Genomic DNA, 16,224 nt, shown 5'->3' on the forward strand with positions numbered 1-16,224 from the left:
GTGTAAGCGTGTCGCATGTTTTTAATGTAAAACATATCTTAATCTTTTTTTTTTTTGTACTTGAGCCCTCCAACAGCGCTGCATTACTCCGGTGGAAAAATGAAGCAATCACATCCACTCTGAGTAACATGAGAACACACACACACACACACACACAAGCACACACAGTAAGCGCAACAAGTACGCTTACAGGCATACGAACATGGACACACACACAACTCCCCTTCACCACACACACACACACAGTATACACACTTACAGCACAATCACTCAAGCATAAACACACAGACACACACACAGACACACACACTCATACCACCAAACAACACACATTTACTCAAATTTTCTCTTAATGATTCTTTCCCGCTTTCTCTCTCTCTCTCTCTCTCACACACACACACACACATACAGCAACACACACAGAACATGGCAGCACATATAACGGTCCTGCCAAGTATGTTTTTTTCCCCCCTCCGTAATGAATACCTATATGAGCCAAATGATTTTTGACATGTCACAACGGCCTGGCCTTAACTCTATTAGTGTTGTTTGTTGGGGAGAAGGCCTGGCAGGCAAACTGGGTTCAGAGAGCACAATGTAATTAGAGAGAGAGAGAGAGAGAGAGAGAGGGAGAGAGAGGTATGAAATATCAGACAAGCTAATCACCCTGTGTGCCTGCCAGTCAGGCCTGCTTCACACACACACACACACACACACACACACACACACACACACACACACACACAACCAATCAACAGCAACACACAAAAACACGGAACACACAAGCATATTAGATAAGCACACACACACACAGGCTATAAAATAGGAAACAACGATAGACCTCCACTTGGACTGACCTGTTTGACCTTGACACACACACACACACACACACACGCATGCACACACACACTCACACATACAATGCATGGAAATCAGCCAGCCTCTCTATGGAGAAAGATAATTATGCTCCAAACATATTCATAACATTTTCCTCTCACGCAGTCAAGAAACGCTGCCTCTTATTGGCCAATTCTCACACAACACACTAACACCCGCAGATAATCACACACGTACACACACACACACACACACACACACACACACACACACATACACTGAAATACATGCGCATATACACACACGCACACAATCACACATACATACACCCACACATACATGTACACTCACACACACACACACATACAAATACACAGGAGGAAAATTGGTTGTGCGTTATTCCAGAGCCAATCAAGTTTTATTAGTGCTGTGAATGTTAATTGGCGAGCCGTGCTCTGAAAACAGAAAACTCATTTCCTCAAACTAACGACGTTTCATCGTTTTGGACGTTTCCCTTCAGCCTTGTGTTTTCTGGCTCATTCCTTTTGTTTGACAAGAGATGAGCGTTCCTCCGTTTTCTCTCCCCGGCCTTGATGGGAAAAGTATGTGCCTGGCGTTGTGTACTCTTTAGGCAAAGAAAATATGTGCTTTTATGTGCAATTTCACTCAGCGCTTGCGGTAACGAAGGAACACAGAGAAGGCAAACATTTGACAGACAGGAATGGTATTATGATATTTTAATGTGCAGCACAGCCGGAAAATATTCCTCATGTTTACACTTCTTGTTTAGAAGGTTTTGACACATTTTGGGTACGGAAGGGATTTTTCTGCGAGGAGTTTTTCTTTTTTCCCCCCCTTTGTTGCTCTCATGCTGACGTTGACGGAGTAAATGGGAAACAGATAGAAAGCACAGCCGTTATCTCTCTTGCTCTCTATCTCACACTCTCCCTCTCTATCGCTCTCTATCATCTGCCTATCATTCTCTTTATCCATCTACCGCTCCATCTAGCTATATCCACGAATCTATCTTGTTTATCTCTATCATTTGCATCTCTTTTAAACCACCCTCTGCGGGCTGACGAAAGAGAAAGAAAGAGAGGGAGAACGATTATGAAAAAGGGAGAAAGAGAGCGGGAGAACGAGATACAGAATAAAAAAACATAAAAAAGCCTTATTTCAGAGGAGTTCCACGGCTAATAAATCTTTTATTGTTTTGTTTACCCGCAATGATATTTATTTGTTATTTCTTCTAACAGAAGGAAAGCCTTCCAAGTCAAATAAAAGCCATTATGAGACTCTGTGTCTCTCTGTCGGCCTTTATGACTCCAGCTGACTGACTGACACCAGCTCCGGCAGTCCACAATTTAGGCCGCCATAATAAAACTCATATGTCAGAAGGCTTTGAATGAAGTTTTCATCATACGGGTGGTTACTGGTTGTCCGTCTCGCAAGTTTTCACTACGCAGTCAAAAATGTTGTGCAATTGATTTTAGGGTTGGGGAAACGGCTTGCATGCCCAAACTGCATCCAGCAGTCTCACTGTTTGGGCGACAATTTGGGAGGTGTAAACAAAAGTTGGAGGCGTTTGCAGCAGCTGGAGGTATCGTTAGTGTTTTATTGGCAACTAGAAAAATGAAAGACGTGATTTTAATGAGCAAAATAGGACATGATGCTTTCGTTGTGCAACATGGATTCCCAAAATGTGTTTACAATTAGGTAAGGGATGTACTGACTTGATAAATATGTTGGCGCTAATCTTTTAAAGCTGCACTAGGCAGGATTTTTATGTAAAAATACGCCCGAGCGTCCCATCGCCCCTAAATGACACACCGCAGATTCGCTGTAATTGTCCAAATTAAATTCTGGTGTCAGGTATCGGCAGTGGCGGGAAATCTTCGCACAAGAAGTGATGAATTAAAGAGCAAAACAAAAAAACTGTGTTCGAAACGGTCCATAAAAATCTGGACTCACCAACGATGGCTGAACCTCCCCCACCAGCCGCTAAAAGGACGCCATTTAGGTTCAAAAAGTACGCAGTTTACCGACATCACGATACATGATTTCTTGGTACTGAAGTCCTCAATATTCAAGCTGTGCAGCTTTAAGATTGTCCTTAATATGTACTGGACATTCAAAGTTCTACATTCATGTATTAAGATGTATACTTTACGATATTATATTGTGAATGTCTTAACACACTCCTCCCCTTAACATCTAAGACTGCGGTATGTCTTTACCCGACCAGTCGTCCCTCTCTCATCTCTCTGTGAGTCACGCCCGTCAACCTTTGAACAGAAGGAAGGCTATCACCAACAGGAGATTGGCCTGTGATCCCTGAAAAGGACACTCACTGATAGACTAACCACACACACACACACACACACACACACACACAGACAGAACTCATTTGAAGAGTGGGACAGTTTGTGCACCAGTGTCTAGCAATCTGCTCCCACATTTCAATTATTGGATTTTGCCTTTTTGGTCCTCCTCTATTGCCACAGCGTTGGAGGGAGGGGGCAATTAATCTCCTAAAAATTCTATTAGAGAGATGGATTGCTATTTGAATTATACATCAGTTCTATTAGGATGACAAATTCTCTAAATTATAGAGATATTTTAAATGATAAAAACAACAGCATATCTTTTGAGGAGGGGAGGTGGAAGATCTCCGAGTCTAGACGATGACAAGGCAAACAACAACGCAAAACTTCAGTAACTGTGGGGCCAAGAAGAGGAAGAAGAAGAAGAAAAAGTAGGTCCTCTATTATCCATTCCATGTTTGTCGTAGCTTCCTAAATACTGTATAATTGATTGCATTTTGACCAAATGTGTTCCAGACCTTCCCGTCCCACCACAAGGACCCCCCACCCTCGGTTAGAGTTTCCCCAGCCAAGGCCTCTCCTCTCTGGGCATGGTGACTCTCTGTGGCCCCTAGAAGTCTGGAGGGATGGAGGATGACAGAAAGATACTCCTTGGGTGGGGGTAGGGCTGGTGGTGGTGGTCGGGTTGGTGCGTGTGAGTGAGTGTGTGTGTGTGTGCGTGTGTGTGTGTGTGTGTCTGTGTTATGTATGTGCGCTCCCAGCTATCACCTCCTCCATATTAAGTTCCATTATTCATGTGAGGAGAATAATAACACTAGCCAGGTCACCCTCTGTCGCTTCGGATATTACTGTTAACCCTTTAACACACACACACACACACACGCACACACACACACACATACAACGCACACACAACACTAGCCAGGCTCCATTCTGCCGCCTCAGATACTGGAGTTAACCCTTAACACACATACACACACACATACACAGATACTGTACACACATGCATACACACATAAACTCTGAGAGAGGCAAACACACACACACACACACAGACACACACACACACACATTTAATCACATACAAATGCATGTGCACGAGCAGATACAGCCACAGCGATGTAATGTACAGACCGAGACACACACACACACACACACACACACACACACACATTCAGATACATGTAAAGACAGAGACACATGCACACAAAGACAGAGAAAAACACACACATACACACTTTTTCTCTTTTCGCTTTCGCACACACATGCACCAAATGATTTTTCTCGCGGGGTATCTAACCCGACCCTTGGTTGTGTAACAGTAGACACCAGATATTAGACGGATCCGCCCTTAGGCTCGTCCAGATATGAGCCGGGGCCGCTCCGCCCTGAACCACTGACCTGCGAACAGACGAATGGAAACAGGCCTGTTTGATTTCACATGGCTCTGTGTCAGATGGCATCACAGGAGGTCTCAGTTAGACAGAGATGACAAGGGGGGTGGCAAAGGTGTGTGTGTGTGTGTGGTGTGTGTGTGTGTGTGTGTGTGTTAGCGTGCGCGAGAGCAAGGGAGAAGGTGTGTGTATGTGAAAGAGACAGTGTGTGTGCGTGAGAGTGGATGAGCAAAATTGTATAGTATGTGTTTGTGTGTTTCTGGTGTGTGTGCTCTGAGTACGAGTGCTTCTGTTTGTGTGTGTGTGTGTGTGTGTGTGTGTGTGTGTGTGTGTCTTTTATTAAAAGAAGAGTGACTGAAGAAAAAGAAAAGAGAGAGATGACCCTTGGCTGGGCTCCAGGGGAGAGATGAAAAAGGGAGAGGAGAGACATGCGAGGAAAATAAAGAGAGAGGAAGAAAAGGAGCGAGCAGGAGGAAAGAAGGGCGCAATTTCTTTTTTGAAACCTGAGAGACCTTCAATGGTTAGCTCATGCCTCTCACTTTCCCCCTCTGCCTCTGTCTCTCTTCCTCTCCTCTCACTTTCTTTTTTCCATCCCTTGCTCTATCTCACTTTCTCTCTGTCTGTCTCTTTTTCACTCCCTTGGGGGCTGTAACTGCATTTAATATTGTTCCATAAAGAGAGTAATAAATATCGACTGCTGGCTAGCTCATATTCCCCTTGTTTTTTAAGCCAGTCGACTGTAGGGTAAGACCAAAGTCATGCAGCAGGTATTACACTGCTTACCGCCTGTAGAAACAATTCTGTGTCCTGTGGTATCTGTAACCTTTAGAACTGTTTAAGGGTGCTTTATGCCATTTTAAGTTACTGTTAAGTATTGCCTTCGAGTGTTAATAACCTGATATCTATACACAGGAAGGTTTTGATGTTCAGGATTCTTTACAGTGAGTTCCAGTTGTGCTAAAAACCAGAATAACTCTTCTTCAATTCATATACTGTATATATATATATATGTAACAACAGCTGAGTGTAATTGCTTTTAGTGTTGAAGATTCCTGTTGAAAATAATGTTTTTTCTCACATTTCAAGTAAATAGAATACATGAATGCGACACTAAATTGATACAGGCCTGCCTTGTGCCGGTTTGCCAGCTGGTAACCACACAGTGAGTTTAGGCATGCATTCATATGATCTTCCGAATATGGATATATATTATCACATTGCAACAGCAGACAGGGAGGTCTGGCTTGGCGTCTGACTGGAAATAACTCAAACTCAGCCTTTGTATATGATATTTTAACCATTATTTTATCAGGCAAGTTGACTGAGAACCTACTGCAACTTATTTTTTTAACCTTTATTTATCCTGGGATGATTTACTGAGCATGTACGCTGTTTTTTTGGCAATGTCCCGCTACACACTCATCTAGTTCCATGTGTTTCGACACTGGGAGCTGCCCAGTGCGACCACAGTCTTCTGCTGTTGGCCACAGAGCGGCTCTGCTGGAGCAATTCTTACTGATGGCAAATTGTCTCAAAATGTTGTCTGTACATTGCAGACAGAAGGGCAGCCGTTTGAGAACATATAGCTGGTCATTTCTGACAACTTTTATGGTTAACAGTATTTTTCCATTGGCACAATTTTTCATTGGCTTTGTCTTCTCACTTCGGAACATTCCTGCATTTTTTTAGTCTGCACATCCTTTACCATCACACTACTATTCAGTCAGTTATCCAAACTCCTGCCACTGTATCCATCTGGTATATTTTCAAATTCATGAACTGGGCTTTTAGTTTAGAGTTCTGTGTTGTATTCAATGTAACATGATTTTAATTAATTGTTCTTTCGCAGTTTGAAATACTCTATATGTCACATTATTAATTTTCTTGTAATTATGGTAGTAACTATTGTTTTGTTGTAATTGGTAATTTTAATTTTATATACATGTTTAACTTTTTTATCAGTGTGCAAGTCCTTGTTGGTTTCTTTTTAACATTATTTTTTGGTTATACATTTCATCCCAGCAGCCCACCTGTGTGATTCAGACTGACTTTAATCAGGTTGCGTAAATTGCCTTAAAAGCTTTTAGGGCATTTTTAGGCAATATCAATGGGAAAATGTTGCTGCAACGATGAATCAAAGTACTTTTCCATCATACATGTATTACCTTGAAATATGTCCTGTGTCTCCCGGTGTGCAGGTGTAATGAAGGGCAGATAGAACGGTCTTCCTTCTATTTCTCTCTGTCTCTCTTTTTGCCTCTCTCTCTCTGGTCTTTGTAATTCTTCATCAGTCTTTTGACTCGGTGCCCTTGCTTCGTCTCGTAACCCCCGCCCAATCCCTCCTCCCCCATCCACCCCCCCCCCACCCCCCACCCTCCCCACACCCCAACCCCCCTCCACTCCACTCCCTGTGATTTAATTAAGTGGGTGCTTTATGAATAAAAATATTCCCCCCCTCTATTGATCATGGTGGACGGGAGGCTGACAGGCCGGGCTGGCTGGGACGGGACGGACTGGGACAGCCACTCTGCTCACTCGCTCCATTACACTGATCTAAGTAAGTGTGTGGAGGGTGTGTGTGTGTGTGTGTGTGTGTGGAGTGGAGTTTTATCGGCGTGGCTGTGGATGGGTGTGTGTCTCTATGGAGTGACATTGTGTGAGTGTGTGCTACCGTATGCATATAGAGGTGTGTATGTGTGAGAGAGTGTTGTATGTCCGCGTGTGTGTGTGTGTGTGTTTGTGTGTTTGTGTGTGTGTATGTATGCTACTCTGAATCAGAGTGAAGCAGCCATTGGGGAGCTGTAGCTTCTAAATCAAACTAAGCGTTCTGAAAAGCTCCCATGGGCCCTTGCAAGTCCTTCGTTAGAGACACAGACACACATGCGCAGACACACACACACACACACAGATACACACACACACACACACATGGACACATTCCTCAAACGCCTCCTTTGATACACACACTGCATCAGCATTATAAATGGAAATCGTCTGCGCTTTCCGTTTCTCCCCCTCTCCCCCTCTCCCCTGCTCTTTCCCCCCTCTACCCATCGCTCTCCGTAAGGCTGTAAGTATCTATTATGTTTTGTCGATACTGTAATTAAATTGGACAGCTTAATGCGATTCTCTGTGATCCATAGGCCTTTATGGATATAAAAGCTTTTCTGGCCCCGCGCCCGAAAGACGTCCAACAAATTTAGATGAGTTACTATCGGGGAAAAAAAAAATAGTTGGAGAGGTTAAGGCAGTGGGGCGCACACATGGTCATTTGTTATTGGCTAATTCACTTTTATGTCCCTGACGCCATTTTGTTTTAATACATTTTCTTATTTGAATTGTCGTCCGCGGGACTAAGCGATATTACTACTCTGTCTCTCTTCCCCCCTTTTTTTTTCTTGTTAGTTCTTCCTTTTCTTCTAGTGCTTTAGCTAAGCGATATTGCAGGCTCTTAGGGACATTTATGGAGCTAATAAAACTTCAGTGGCGAAGGATCAAGAGACCGCATTAGAACGGACAGAGAGAGGAGAGATGGATGGAGGGAGGGGAGGACAGATTAACGGGGAGGGGAGAAAGATGGATAGAGGGATAGATGGAAAGAGAGGATAAAGCGATTGATGGAGGGATGGACGGATAGATAGATTGGAGACAGACAGACGAGGGAGTTTTCTTTGTCTTTCTAGTTGATTAGGATTATCTTAATGAATGTTTCAAAGCTGGAGGCAATGCCAAAGTGTGATACACACTCATAACAATCTTAACCAAACTGCGATAAGATCGCTGTCTGTCTATCAATTACACCAAGGCCTATAAACCTAGGCCTGGTTATAAGCAGACTTAGGACTTTTACCAGTAAGGAGAGCCATGTATTTTATGAGAATACATCAAATCAAAGTGTTTCATTCAAAATGTTATTTATGCATTTGGGAAAAAGGGCTATCTAAAATTCATAATTCAATCAAATCTCTGATGACTGCGTTCTCAAAAATATTATGTATGTTAATATAAGCACATTTTCAAGATAACTATTCATTTTAATAGTATTCTATAATGTTACTGATGCGCCAGCAGCCATTTTGTGAAAGTTGGAAGCAAGTGGAGGATAGTGCTGCTGCTGGGTGAAAACCTTGTATCTCAGGAAAAATAAGAAATACGGCCTTGTTTTCAGATTGACCACAATGCATTGCTGAGTTTATCCAATGGGGTTTTAAAAGGGTTTCATGAGCCAAAGGGGTCACAGAATTTTCTCGACCCACAGAGGAACATGTAATCCTTCAGTTGCAGTTAAAACATGAAAATCATCATAACTGGAGTTAGGAGATTTTCAGATGACACTAACAAGATCTCATTTTGGAAAAGGAAAAAAAACTTGTTTATTTGTTAAATCATAGGCTACTTAAAAAGTCTATGACATCAAGGGACTCATTGTACACTTCCAACCACTTCCTCTTCTAATAAGTCTACCAGATGAATAAACCATATAATTAACGGTGAATGTTTGTGTCTTGCCCTACAGCAGATGGTTGATCTCAATATATCATCTGCAGTAAATGGTTGAATCCATTACTAATAGTGAACGGTGGAGCCTTGGCCTACAGGGGGTCGTCCAAAACCATACTGTAGCCTAAATTGATCATCTTTAGTAAATGGATCCCATGGTAAAACTATTAAATAGTCCTGCCTTACCTGCAGAAAGCTGTTGAACCTGTCAGCCAAAATGGATAACATGAGTAACTGGTTGATTCATCATGTTACTAATGGTTTTTAAACTCGAATTGCACTGATCTATACATATATACAGTATATACACTGAAACTATACATATTTCTATACAAGGGTGCTGTGGCTCAAATATACAGAGATTAATCTGATCAGGTGTGGTTATTGCTTATGATTTATTACTGATTATTTTAAAATAAAATGTAATTGCTCTTTGATTCACAGATGAAATGTTTTCATCATAGAAGCATCACAGTGCTAGCAATAAGCTGGGTAAATTAACATTTGATTTGGTTTATGCATGCATAATCAATGCCTAAGTAGAGTAATTCCAACACATCTGCATCAGAATGCTGCAGCAGTAATGGATTCTCCTGGTTGAAATGAACGATCCTCGGAGAGAAACACATTGGAAGCATGAGATTTAGCGAAGTGAGATTTAGCCCAGAGATTCTCATTTTCAGTATGCTCAAAGCTCCTTGTCTGATTTATACTTTCTAAACTGTTAAACCAACAGGCCATTTGAGAAGAAGGTTATCCCTTAGCCCAAAGACAGTTGTCATAACTTATAATTTGATAGAGTGTCCTGAGCCCATTATAGCAAACTAGTTACAGTAAAACTAACTTGATTAAGACATTTTGAGAATAAAACAAGCAAATGAAGCAAATAGCCCAAGACAATGTTAAACAAAACTCAGCTAAAAAGATTTACCCATCACCAGACAAGAGCACTGAGAGCCGCATTGAAGCCGAGAATAAACCAGGAATAAATCCTCTTGAAGGATAAATGATTAAACCCCTCAAAGCATTTAGTAAATGGCTTGGCCCTCACCCCTTCATAGTAAATGGCGGACCGCTTTAATAAATGGTTGAACCTATTGTAGGGGTTAGGAGACTGGTCCTGCGCTGTAGGCCTGACATTAGAATGAGGATGAACCAACAAACCTCATTTGACTCTTCACTCAATGGCTAAACCCAAATCAGCGCCATGGAAAGAGGGGGATGGAGCTGTTGTAAAACGGCTGAGGAAGAAGGATTGTCGGAGAGACCGTGAGAAGGAAAGGAGGAGGACAAAAAAAGGGGAGAAGACAAGAAAAGAGGGAGGGTGTGACAGGAGGGGAGGTGTGGTAATGAGAAGGAATGAGGGAGGCAGGTGATGAAGGGAAAAATGGAGGGAGACGGGTGAAAGAAGGACAACGGATGGAGATATGGAGGGTAAGGAGGGAGGAAAGGATGGAAGGAGGCAATGAAGGGAGTGAAAGAGGGAGAAAAGAGTGAGGGAGGGGGTTGATGGAGGTATGGAGGGAGGGGAGTGGATAAAAGAGCTGACTGTGGCGTTTTGTCTTTATAAGCATCTGGGGAGCACCTCAGCACCCATAAATAATACACTGCAAATTAGCAGATTGGACAGGAGGAGGGGACTGCTGGATGTGTGTGTGGGTGTGTGTGTGTGTGTGTATCAGAGAGTATATGTATGAACATGTGTCTGTGCATGCCAACGAACATGCAGTATGTGTGTATGTTGGGTGTGTGTCTGTGTATGTTCGCTACAAGCATGTGGGCATTTTTGAGTGTATGTATGCGAGTCTGTTTTTGAGTGTGTGTGTGTGTGTGTGTGTGTGTGTGTGTAGGGGGTCTCCAGGAGTTCTGATCCGTCTCTCAGCAGGTCAGCGTTGCCAAGGTTACTGAAGGCCATTTTGCCGGTGGGCCAATTAACTTCAACCACAGAAACAGAACAGAACAGGTGTCTCAATGGTACTGGGGTTAGAGAGAGAGAGGGAGATCGCCAGAGGAAACAAAGAGATTGAGAGATAGAGAGAGAGAGAGAGAGAGGCTGAAAGGAAGAGAGAGTGTGCATGTGTGTGTTTTTTTGTGTAAGCGTATAGTAGTGAGAAGCAGAGAGAGGATGTGCGTTGGAGAAAATGAGACAGCGTGTGCATGAAAGAGAGCGAGCGAGAGAAAGAAACAGAGAAAGCCTTTGTTGCCTGTTGTATATGGCAAAATACCTGCATCGCCCTCATGATGCTGTGCGAAGAATACGAGCGAGGGCAAGACCGAAGGACGTGGGGAAACATGAGCTCGAAACCCAGCGAGACATGAAAGAGCGAAGGCTTGGTGTGTGACAATGACAGGATGCCTTGAATGTCCTGGAATTAATGTGTTTCTTTGTAATACCTCAAAGCTGACTTGGTCCAATGTAGCGCCGGGTAAATTTCATGACTCACTTTGCTCTCAAATCCCATTGTGTAATATGAAAATATATGGAAGTCAAGCTGAAAATTGGCTTTCTTAATTCCTGACAAAATTAGTTTTTTGGAGGTATAATTAGTAGAAGCCTGCCATCCTGCATCTATCATGTATTAGTATTGCTCTGACTATGTTAGGCAATTCTATACTATGGAATACCACAGAATTGCCTATAGACATGGCTCTTCCTGCACTAAGTTTCATGACTTACTGAATTTAGGCACCATTTAAATCTCATTGTGTAATACTAAAATGAATGGGAGCCAATCTGAAAACTATTTTTCTTGATTCCTGACAATGTGACATTTTGGAGGTACATAGTGGTAGTCAGAGTAGTTCCTTATTTTGCATATATCCTGAATTAGCATTAAAAGTGACTACCACTGTATTGGTAGTCACTGTATTTCCTTATCTTGCGTCTAACCTGAATTAGTGCTAGAGCGGTAGTTGTGGTGCAGGTCTCCCATCCTGCATCTATGCATTAGTATTGCTTTGACTATGTTAGGCAATTCAATACTATGAATATATGGAGATAATGTGTTCATCCTTGTTGTGTTAATCCTTTGCAATATCTGAAAGCTGACATGGTCCTTTGTGTACTGAGCAAGTTTCATGACTCACTTAGGTCCCATTCAAATCCCATTGTGTAATATAACAATGCATAGGAGTCAATCTGAAAATAGTTTTTCTTGATTCCTGACAAGGTGAAGGTTTGGAGGTACTGTACAGTTATTAATAATACTACAGTATTACTACAGTTCAGTATATCATGCATTGATCTTGCCCTGCAGTGGCAGCCATGGTATCACATCCTGCATACTTTTACAGCAGTTCAAAATCTGTATATTGTAACATAAAACTCATGTTTCTCAAATAGCTGGCTGCCAAACCCTTGTCAGTGCCTTCTGACGTCTGAAAAGCATTTCAAATTTGAATTTTCCCAACACTCCTCTTATGTGGTGTTTGGTAACACAATGCAGCAGCAGTGCAGAAAGAGACACAGTAAAAAAGGGGCTTTTACAATGGCTGTATCTGAACGAGTGTACTTGGTGAAATAAAGTGATTGTGATGGCTAACAGAGCAGACTGTCATCCTCCCTTCCCATGCAGCAGTAGGCTAATTTCTCTGACAGACTGTCTTCTACAATGGCTACTGGCTGCTGTCTTCTTAGCCTGAGGGCCTGTCTGGTTGAGGGAGAGAGAGAGAGAGAGGGAGGGAGGGAGAGAGAGAGAGAGAGAGAGAGAGAGAGAGAGAGAGAGAGAGAGAGACAGAAACAGAAGATGGAGACAGAGAAAGGGATAAGAGAGACAGCGAGGGAGAAGGAAAGCAATTTTGTGAATGTATGTGTGTGTGTGTGTGTGGTTGCGTGTGTGTGTGTGTGTGTGTGTGTGTGTGTGGTTGCTATGCTGTCTCCAGGCCCTAATCTCTTTAGTAAGCCCCATGATCCAGTTAGAAACAGCGAGTGGCTAATGTCAGGGCTAACTGGAAGAGAGGGGACTGGGTGTGTGTGTGTGTGTGTGTGTGTGTGTGTGTGCCTTCAATTGTATCCATGTCCTTGTGTGTGTGTGTGTGTCTCCATCTGCAAAGGTACCCTTGTGTGTTTGTTTGTTTGTGTGTGTTTACTCATATATGCTCGCATGCCTACAACTATATCTGCTCTCCCATGTATGTGCATACACATGTTCCTCTGTGTGTGTGTGTGTGTGTGTGTGTGTGTGTGTGTGTGTGTGTGTGTGTGTGTGTTACAGGGTGTGTCAGAAAAGCAGCAGTGCCCATTAAGGCTGAGAGATTAGATTGAGTGGATCCAGACTCAGCTCCATTGTTCCTCTCCAGCAGGCTTTCACTGCGGTTTGAAAAGACAGGACAGGTGCAGGAAACGGATTCATTTGCCTGGTCAAATCAGGGTTAAAAACTGAAAAAAAAAATAGCTAATTGAGCTAAACATCTGGTCACAATTGAGAAAGGGCAACCTACAAAAGAGCAGAAAACAAAACGGACTTTGTGATCAGGAGAGTTACGGGTAAATAAAGTTTAGAAGGGGGGAACGTTTAACAAATGTGAAGAAATGTGAGGCTGCATTGTACTGCTACAGTCAATATTTAAGTTTTAATTAATTTAATCTCTAATTAACAGCTGCCATCATTTCCCATGTATAGATAATATTTCACAACATTGAGACCAAGCCAAACTATTGATTATGTGATAGTGAAGAATCAAAACTGCATAGGCCTCAGTGAGGAAAAATGTTCTTGTCAATTCCTGAATAGTTGACTTTCTTGACACTGCAGGACACTGAAAATATGATATGAATGAGATTAATTTCCATGATATGACATTATATCATTTCTAAATCACTGCAAAATCTGAAGTTAACATTCAAACTCTATAAAATGAAGAGGATCTGGTCTATAAAAGTGTTATCATTTTGTCATTGAAGGACTTAATACACTTTAAAAAGCAGCACAGTTTGTTTTCTTTCTATGCTATCAATCCTTTCGTACCAGTAGTCGTCCTGTTTTTTAAATGGTGGATATCTCATTTTGGGCCAAGACGCCTCAAATGCTAATAGGCTGTGTACTGCCTTGCCACACGATGGTGTTCAACTGATCGTACATTCAGCACAGCGTGTAGATGGATGTTGTCAGTGCGTTTGAAGCCGTCGTGGCATGATTAAAATGGACGCGGCGATCAGCAGTTTTGTCACAGAGGGTAAAAGTACAGCTAACTCACCCGCTGCCATAATAAACGATAAGACGCTGACACAACGAGAATGATGAACACTCAAAACTAACGGCCGCTCGCTCACACGCATACATAAATATAGTAATTCGCTCTTTGTTTTCCTCCGTCTCTGCCTGTCTATCCATTTCCCTCTCGCACATTCATCTCTGTCTCTCTCTCTCTCTCTCTGTCTCCAATCAGTTACATGACAGGAAAAAAAAAACAGATCTGTCCTTCAAAAATTGCATTATATCTTCCCTACCTTCCACATCATTCCGGAAAATTCTGCTCCAAACTGCCTCGTATAACGGCATGCGAGTAAACGTTCGAACGTTGTGATATGAAAATCATTCATCCCCTGGGGGAATATATGGGGAGGAATAAAGAATGGATGCGGACAGACAGAAATTGAACCAAATTCTCCCCTCCCACCCAATCACACCGCATCACAAATCACCGGCTCTGCCGCTAATTCAGGGGTGTTACGGTGCGGAGCGCAGGCCTTGGCATATGGCATATGGTGTGTGTGTGTGTGTGTGTGTGTGCATATGAGAGTTGGGGGGGGGGGGGGGGGGGATATGAGAGAGAGAGAGAGAGAGAGAGAGAGAGAGAAGGAAAAGATGATTTAGGGGTAATGAGAGCCGGTAAAATCACGGTGCCCAGCGGCATTATGGGACTAAATCTAATCTGCTAATGGAGAGGGGGGTAGGGGGGGTGGAGTGGGGTGATGGAGGGAGAGAGTAGGGGAGGAGTAGGAGGGGAAAGAAGATGAAGAAGGGAAAGGATGAATGCAGAGGACAGGATGGAGGGCATGAGGGACGGAGAAGAAGAGAGGGAGGAGGAAGGAAGGGAGAGGGAAGAAGGAAGGAAAAGTAAGAAGGGGAAGGAGCGAGAAGACTGAAGGAGATAAGGAGAAATAGAGGTAGGAAACAAGACTATGGAAAAGAATGGGAAAAGTAGGAGAAGGAAAGAGGGAAGAGTAAGTTGCAGAGGAGAAGGAGAAGGGAGAAAGGGAAGGAAAGAAAAGAGGAGACAAAGGAGGAAAGGGGAGAGACAAAGACCCTCCATAAAGGTCAAGGGCAATTTGGAAGGGTGGGAGGTGAGAGCAGATGCGATGTGGTGTGTGTGTGTGTGTGTGTGTGTTAGAGAAATAACCTGGGGTAGAGGCATTGGGAGGGCAGGACCCAGGAGAGCACAATCAGCACATATTGCTATCACATGGTGTACGAAATGCACATACTCACTCTTTCTCTCTCTCTCTCTCTCTCTCTCACTCACACACACACGGACGGACAAAAATCCCTCATACAAAGGACATACACACACAATGGCCATACATGAAGTATGCGCAACAACGCACAAACAGCCCCAGACTGTTAATGTTTTGCAGGATAAAACTACATTAGTCTTTACAAGGCCGGGCTAATTTCACAACTTTATGTCTTTACCTCAGCAAAATGGCTGACAACCACATTAGAACCACTCCAAAGAGATACAACGGTGTGGAGAAAGTCAAAGTCGACTGTTGGTTTCTCACAGTGAGCAGTCGAGCGGCCTGTATAGCGACAACAGTGCCAGGATTTGGGGGTTTGATTCCCACTGGGGCCACCCAGAAAATGTATGTGCTCCTGGTACTGCAAGGTGCTTTGATAAAAACTCCCTCCAAATGGCTTATAGAGATGGTGTGACACACAGAGCCACATTAAGAGCAAGGGAGTAATATTATATTGTATCAGAGAACAACAATTTGTGTTGCAGTGTTGTAACAGAAATGTTTCTTGGTGCGGTGCTGACACAGCATATTATGAGTTCATTTCTAAAACACGATACATCCGTTTTAAAAGTCAATCGATATTTTTAAAGTGTAAAGAATCCAGACCTGCAAGAGTGTTGCCGTCAATCATGAATTTGAGTTATCTACTATCCTTTAAAAAGTATCAGAATTTAGTTTTTTGAATGATGCGCCCTAGTCAACGCTTAGG

General features: G+C 42.8%; 1 protein-coding gene across 1 annotated transcript in view; it reads right to left on the bottom strand.

Moving 5' to 3' along the window:
- slit3 (slit homolog 3 (Drosophila)) overlaps nucleotides 1-16,224 on the bottom strand; it is a 268,893-nt gene that overhangs the window by 122,697 nt on the left and 129,972 nt on the right. The window lies entirely within an intron of this gene.

This window comes from Centroberyx gerrardi, chromosome 16 (assembly GCF_048128805.1).
Source record: "Centroberyx gerrardi isolate f3 chromosome 16, fCenGer3.hap1.cur.20231027, whole genome shotgun sequence".
Lineage (NCBI taxonomy): Eukaryota > Metazoa > Chordata > Actinopteri > Beryciformes > Berycidae > Centroberyx > Centroberyx gerrardi.